Source organism: Solanum verrucosum, unplaced genomic scaffold (genome assembly GCF_900185275.1).
Source record: "Solanum verrucosum unplaced genomic scaffold, falcon-dt-bn FXZP01000139.1, whole genome shotgun sequence".
NCBI classification, from domain to species: Eukaryota; Viridiplantae; Streptophyta; class Magnoliopsida; order Solanales; family Solanaceae; genus Solanum; species Solanum verrucosum.
In genome coordinates, this window is record NW_026020364.1 from 320,639 (window position 1) to 329,163 (window position 8,525).

General features: G+C 37.6%; 1 non-coding gene across 1 annotated transcript; it reads left to right on the forward strand.

Moving 5' to 3' along the window:
* Nucleotides 1-8,023: 8,023 nt before the first annotated feature.
* Nucleotides 8,024-8,130, forward strand: LOC125837834 (small nucleolar RNA Z279/snoR105/snoR108). Its single transcript, XR_007443541.1, has one exon. It is a non-coding gene; the product is annotated as a small nucleolar RNA Z279/snoR105/snoR108 (small nucleolar RNA).
* The last annotated feature ends 395 nt before the right edge of the window (nucleotides 8,131-8,525 follow it).

Here is an 8,525-nt window from a genome sequence, read left to right on the forward strand (position 1 = left end):
TTGTTGCTCATCTAGAAGGACATGGCTAACACTCTTGAGTTGAGCTATCATGTTTGACATCACCCTAAGGTGTTGTTTGACATTTTGATCATGACGAGTTTTGTATATATCAAATTTGACAGTCAAGTGTCGGAGGTGGATTACAGATTTATGATAATGCTCAAACTACACTCAAAAACAATTAAAAGAGTAGGCGGTCATTAGCAATAAAAATAACAACCTAGAGAGTCGAGGTCGAATCTCACAAGGAGTGATATAGTACATGGAAATTAAGAGTGCAAACAAATTCACTGTAGTAATTAGAACAAGTGGGTGGATGATTCCACCAAATTCACGAAAAGGGTTTTGGTATCAATTATCAAAATTAAATTAAAATTGGGGATTCAAACAAGTAAGAGACGATCTAGGGGTGTGTGGATATGTATCGATGTCAAATAGAGGTACATGTGCTTGCTCAATAATTCTAAACAATAATGGATAGGTTGGTAATCTTCAATGACACTATTTCTTTCGATCTCAAAGCATCATATCATAGAATCTTGTTTCGGTATCATCTATGTGAATCATAAATCAACCCAATACCTTACTACAATCTCTCTTTTGAGTAGATTTGTCAAATAGAATTGAACCACAATTTTTTTTCGAGCAAACTATAGAAATCAAACCTAAATTACATACATCAAGTTATTTATCCACTTCAATTAATCTCTTACAATCATCAATAGAAGATCTAGACTAGGATTAAGTTTGAAACCTATAAATTATATTTATGCTAAATAAACCCAAATCCATGGGATATCAATAAAATAGAGCAAGACACAAGACCTGCTAAATTAAATCAACACACAACCCCATAATCATTCCCCTAGAGTTGGGGTTTTATCTCAGCATCATAAAAGGAAAAGAAAGTTTACCAATTATGTTTTCAGTCATTAGAGAGTTGAAATTAAATTAAGAAATAATATTCAACACCCACTTTTATTAGAACCATTAAATGTCAATTACAAGGCTGTTCAAAAACCTTAAACACAAAGAATACTTCTCAGAGGGTAAAAAGAATACAATTTCAAGTCTCAAAATCTATTATAAATTATTAATACAAAATACAATACATTTTCTCACTCCCTTGGCTATTTATAGTTTCTCCAAAATTTTCCCAAAATTTCAGTTTTGATCTGTTCGGTGACATTAGTCAGGCTCGCATTTCTGATTCGATAGTTCACTGATTGCCTCTTAGCTTGCCCTTCTTTTGCTTCAGGCTTTAGGTGTTTAAACCTCAGTTGGTGAACTCGTTCGAATCAGCCTTTCGCATTCAGAGGATCGTTGATTACCACCTTGTTTACTCTTTTAGCCTTCATTTTTTACTCAGGATTCTGTCCCCTTCTGTAAAACCTTGGAAATTAGAAAGCCGATTTGGAAAGAAAAGATACAAAATATTTCTGAAGCAGTGAACTATGAGTCCTATCTATGGTGTTAAAGGATGACAAAAGTCTCACAACGGTAGTTAATGAGATGGGTGGACTCCTTATAAGATTTGGGCAATCCTCCTCCTTTTGAGCTAGCTTTTGGGGTGAGTTAGGCATAAGACTTAATTTAACAAGGTATCAGAGCGGGCCCGTCTCACCCGATGTTGGGGCCCCCAAAATCAAAATTGCCCACGCACCAGATGCTAAGCACTAGGCGTGAGGTGGGGTGTTAAAGAATGACAAAAGTCTCACATCGGTGGTTAATGAGATGGATGGACTCCTTATAAGGCTTGGGCAATCCTCCTCCCTTTGAGCTAGCTTTTGGGGTGTGAGTTAGGCCTAAGATCTAATTCAACATGGTATCAGAGCAAGCAGAGGTTGTGAGATCGAATCTCACTGCCACCCAAATCAAAAAAAAATTCCACGTGCTTGGCCCATGAAAAAAAATTAGGCCCGCACGTAAGAGGGCGTGTTGAGAATATAATTAAATAATAAAAGTGTGCTCTCTCAAATAGCTTAAGCTTTTAGATAAGATGGTCACACACTTCAACATATGGACCATAAGAAGTCACGTGGGTCGCAAAAAGGCAATCATAGGAAGCTAAGTTGAGTTTTGGAATTTGAAGTTTCTGATGTTGAACCCACGACTCGACAGGACGAACCATAGGAATTTTCATGAGCCGTAAAGTGAAGTCGTAGGATGGATTTAGAGATATGGTTAGGGATCTCACTTCCACAAAAGGAACTGATGGGTCATAGTTGGTTCTACAGGTCCTATGATGCTCGTGTAGAAAGGCTTCAAACTTGGTGAAATTTTGGATTAAAAGTTGAGTTCTACAGATAGGGTCTACGAACCATAAGAATTAGATGGATTGTAGAAAGGTCTCATGGGAAGTAACGTAAAATTTGGGTTTTTGCAGTTGGTTCCACGGTTGACCAGTACGGATTGTAGAAAGTTCTACAAACTGTAAGTCCACATTGTAGGAACCATCCGACAATTATTTTTGTCATATAGGGGTAATTGTGTTGCTAAATAGTACTAAACAGTCATGGATAGGCTGGTTCATCTTCAATTACACCAAACTTCTTTCGATCTCATAGTATCAATTCATAGAATCTCCTTTCGGTCTCAACTATGTGAATTATGATTCAACCCACTACCTTACGGAATCTCTCTTTCAAGCAGATTTGGGGTAAAATAGATCTGACTCATAACTTCTCTTTCAAGCAAATCATTGACATCAAACCTTGATTGCCTGCATTGGACTAATTACCCACTTCAATCAATCTCTTTCAAGCATCAACCGGAGATCTAATCTAGGATTAAATTTGCAACCTTAATGCTACACACCAAATGTTGAGAGGCATGACGGACACCTAGTGCCTTCCTTGACTGAGTGGACCAACTAAATCCTAACAAAACAACACAACCTACGACAAGCTAGGGCCATCAAGGCAGAAACAACACAAAATATTCATAATATATAAGTAAGAGGGATAATATAGCAACCGACAAGGTCACTTAAAGCTATAATCTACACAAAAGCAAACTGAACAGACAATATATAGACAAGGCTGACAACGCCTAAAACTTTTAAAAAAAAACATCTGATAGCTAGGTCGTTAAGGCCTTACAAAATCCACGACTTGTTACAACAATGTACAAGCCTCTACGAGTTGGATAGCAGTCAAAGGATCGGGACAGGGCCCCGACGTACTCGTCAATAGTATATGTACGCATCCCAAAATCTGGTAACTCCGGAGGATGTGGATCTTACAAACCAAGTTGAACTTCAAACAACTAGCAAAACTCCTGGTCTACTTGTCGACCAATACCTGCAGGCATGATTGCAGTGCCCTAGGCTCTGGGCATTAGTACGAAATAATGTATCGAATATTTAAGGCAACACATGAACAAAAACAACATAATTGAATTGAAATAAAGAATCCTAAGATGCTAGGAACTAGTAGCTTGCCTACCTTCCCTGACTCATTTTACGTTTTAATAACGTTAATAACATGTCAAGCCCCAAATGTTTTGTTTTCAGATTACCACAATAATTCAAACCATAGTACATACCAATATGAAACACAATGCGATGTGATGTGGTGTAGGCGAACACCACAATCCAATGCATGTGGTGTAGGCAAAAGCCCTCATCCAATATATGTGATGTAGACAAACACCCCGATCCAATACATGTTGTGTTGGCAAACACCCCGATCTCATGCATGTGGTGTAAGAAATGGAAATATCATGAGTAATGTACGTCTAACTGAAACTCCAGACGTATACAAAAAGATATTATGCCGTTTGATTGGATCTGTTCATGTTATCAAGGTCAACAAAGTGTTAATGGCATTAGTTTCTTTAAACGCACACTTTATCATGACTTGTAGTACTATTTTCTCTCTAATTTTAACCATGCAGTATATAAATTTGAATTTGTAGTAGCTACTGGTAAAACTTTTCCAGTAATTAAATAATATTTCCTCTGTCCCTAATTACTTGTCAGTTTTTCCTTTTTTACTTGTCCCTAATTACTTGTCCATTTTGACAAATCAAGAAATGACAAAGAAATTTTCCCTATTATACCCTCAATTTATTACTTTGAAAAATGTAGAACTTCTTGAAAATCTTAAGTTTTTAATTCATCCACTTCATAATTAATAGGGGTAAAAAGGTAAACTCACTATATCAATTATTGTTTTCTTAATAAGTATGTCAATTTAAAAGTGGACAAGTGATTAGGAACAGAGCGAGTACCATTTTAATAACAAGAAGTCTTTTGTGAATTTATCATTAACAAACCTCTACACTGAAACACAACAAGTATCTCAAGTTTAAATTCTTTTCAGTTACTATACCGTACCTCATAATCATAATTCATAACCATAACCCATGATCAGCCTGACAATCATTATAATTCGATTATCGCAACAATATACAGACCTCGTTCTACTATATACTTCACACGAAATAGACATTACCCGGATATAGTTCCTTCTTAGCAAGAACAACAGTACAAATAATTTAGAAATTTATTATCGATTCTTTGATAACACGCTGGATTCGGCATATCACAAATCCCGTGGAATCATGCCAAAAAAAGAAATTGTCACGCCCCAAAATAGGGGGCGTAACTGACGCCTGATACCCTATTTGATCGAGCTAGCCACTGGAACATACTAGCTAACTAAACTGTGAGACAAAAAGATCGGTCATCACAACCTCTGAAAAGTGAAGCCTGGACAATGAAGGTCATGACCTGAATAACAATAAACCATAAAAACAATGGTAGACAAGCCAAAAATAAAGATGTACTAGCTAGCCAATGAGGCCGCAACTAAAGACATACCTACTTACACACATATATATACATGCCAAGCCTATGGGTTGGAGACTGAAAACTTCAAAAGAAAACCCTGAATATTGTGTCCACAATTGCGTTTACAAGTGACATAGGCACTGTAGGGACAAGGTCCCGACTATACCCAAACTGTACAACAAAAGTAAATGTCCTCTGATAGCCCTAGGATAAGATGGGGCTTACCAACTCACACCTGAACCAAAATCTTAGCGGGCAGGTTGATCAGAATCCCTGCCTGAACCTGCTCGCACGAAACAAAAGAATAACGCCCCCATGCAATGGAAAGTCAATACGAATAAAAACGTACTGGAATGTAAGGCACAAAGTAGAATCATAAGTAGCTGATGTAAAAGGGTAATAGAGATACCACCTAAAACTGAAACTCAAATAATCTTCATGTCTTCCATTTGACCTAGGCTATTTAAATATGCATGGTATGCTCGATTCTTCGACAGTACGCTGGATTATGAAAATCACAAATCCCATGGAATCATGCCAAAAAAAGAATAAGAAAAAAATAGCCTTAATATACCTTCAATTCAAGCTCAAATATATATATATATATATATATATATATAGCAGGAGGGTGTCTTCTTTGTAATCTTAATTCCTTATCCATCCAACCTACAGATTATCTGAGCTTTCAATAATTTAAAACTCCTTTATTATAGAAAGTGAGAAAAAAAAAAAAAAAAAAACAGTGGGCCCACAAATTACATTTAAAACGTAAAACAACAAAAGCAATGGATAACTTCCATTTTAATTAATTAATTTGTGATAACTCACCTGATACTTTTTCCCGAAAGTCACAGGTGTACATATGGGTCATTAGTTAATATTTATCCCATTGTATATGTACTTAGGTATTGCGTAAATTCATGGTAAAATACATATACCTTTTGCATACACTGCAATTAATGGGAAATTATTTTGAATAAGGTCTATCTAATATAATACTAATTTTTTACATAACTTGACTTACTATCTCTATTAAAATAAATACTAATAAATTGCAAAATTTATATGAAAAAAATACATAAGCAAATATATTGTAACTAATACATAAATTTATTTCCATAAATATTTGAGACATTTAAGAACCATGAAACTATATAGGTAAGTTCAACACTATCGAATCACGTCCGATGTTACTGTAAAATTCTCGAACTAAGGCTAGTAAAAATTCGATACAAGAAGAAGGACAACCTTAAACACTCGGGGTGTTATAGCCTTACCCCTTAAGATCATTCGTCCTTGAATGTGAAATATAAAGCACAAGTGAGGCTAAAATCCCTGAACAACAAACACTTGTACTCTCTACCCAACTTCTTCGCAACCGACGAGCTAACTTAATCGAAACAACCCTGGACCTACCAAGGCGTAGGCATGACCAAGCAAACAATAAAAATAAATACCTGGTACGCCTCTAGATGAATTCTCTAGATTTTGCTGACTTGTCAACACGAATATCCAATTCGGACTCCCACTTGAAATCACTGCTCCACCTCTGCCCCGACCCTGACCACTACAAGACTGTGATCCCTTCTCTATCGAAACTAACCGGTGATGATGACCCTGCCACTGAACCAGTAGGATGTGCCATACCACTCTGCCTCTGAGTTGGATAGTCCCTCATCTTGTGGCCCTCTAGTCAACATGAAAAATAGGACACCAGACTCTCCCGACATCTACCATGGTGTATTCTATGACAATATCCACAATATGGTAGGTTATGCCCCGCCTGATCCCTTTGTTGTTGAGATACTGATTCCCTGAAACTCTCCCCTCCCCCGTCCTAGAGAGTTGTATAGATCAGCTTGATCATCCCGCAGCTGAAACGGTGGAGGCCTAGGTGGTCGCCCCTTATATCTTGGCCTAGTGCCACCCTTAGATCCCTTTAAAAATTATGTTGGTCTTAACCTTTTACGTTGTTCTTTTTCAGTTCTTCTATCCTGCTTCTGTCAATGTAGCTCTTCTAAATTTTGTGCAAGAGGGTGAATGCGGGAAGGATCCATATTATCCTGTATAGTGTCTATGGTGCAAGCTCCTGCATACTCAGGTTCCAGCCTTGCTATAAACCGATGAATCCTAGCTCGTACAGTACCTACATAGGATGGTGCATACCTAGCCAAAGAGTCAAACTTCAGGCTGTACTCCAGAACTGTCATGTCCCCTTGATGGAGAGCCAAGAACTGGTCAACACGAGACTCTTGCATCTCAAGTGGCAAGAAATTATCCAAGAAAGCACCCGAGAAGTCTGTCCATCTAACTGGAGGTGAATTTCTTCCTCTGAATCTTTCCCATCCTTTGTACCATAGAACAGTTATGTATCGAAGCCTAAAATGATGCAAACTCTACTGTGTAAACCCCTGTAGCATGCATAACCCTAAAGATTCGGCCAAGCTAATCAATGAAATGTTGTGGGTCTTCCCTTTGATCTATCCCTGTAAACTCTGCGGGGTTCAAGGCAAGAAACTCATGAATCCTAGAACTCTCGGGTTCCTCGGCCTTCTCAGCACCACCACGCATCCTCTGCGCTCTTTGTGTAGTCACCAACTCAGTCAAGAGATGTACCGCATTTCTTATATCCTGATCTGTCACAATAGGAGGAGGAACCGGGGGTCTAGTATCTGTAGAAGCAGTAACAACGCAATATTGAGTATCTGACCCTTCAAGCATAACATACATCACCATTTGCAAAATCTCAACTCCATTATTCCAGTCATGATCTGATAAACTTCACATATACAATATTGACATGAAAGTCCACCCTTCTCTTGGCTTCCTTTTGCTCATCATCGTCAGTACTATACTCTATCGTCATCTTCTTCTTCAGCACCATTCATTAAGAATCAAGTTGTCGTTTGATTTTCCTTTCTTGTATCCATTATCATCTTCAATATTGCAAAAAATTTTAGCAAGATTCATATCTGTCTATACATTTTTTCAATCTTCAGTGAAATAATGGCCAAAGCCCTACCAAACATTCACAGAAAATTACAACAATTTTAGCAAGGTGAGGGCTACCAAATGCTGAACCAACAGCCATCTAATATTTTATCCAAAAAAAAACAAGCCTTTGGAAGTAAATATCCCACACTGGAGAATAAAGAGAGTTGTAGGGTTGGTGGCTTGAATAAATAATGTAGGCTGTGGGCTTTGAAAAAACATGATGCAAGTTTTAATGGGATGTGATGAGTGGTCATTACTCGCAATAAAATATGCGAGAAGAGCGTTCCAGCCCAGCCTGGTTACGACAATTTGGGCGGTCTCATTTTTATCAATCTGATCCCTGGTTACGACAATTTGGGCGGTCTCATTTTTATCAATCTGATCCCTGGTTACGACAATTTGGCCACACCCTACTCGTTCTCTCACCTGCAACTTCATCTAACATATGGCTGATTTTTGTTCTTCGAGTCACATGCATCTCTGCACAAATATAACAAACGTGAACTCAATCCCATAGCTCCTAAGACTTAACCTTGTGCACAATTTGGAATGAGAAGAAAGAGTAACCACTCCTATATGCTTCATAGCCTCATGATTATAAGTGTGGTGCATCATCATTGAGTTTATATTTTTTTTATAAAGCTTTAAAAATTGCATTTACTGTTATTGCTTTTGTTTTGAAGTTGAGTTGAGGTGAGTATTTCTCCCGGTCTTGTCAGTCAGTTATCTATGCTTT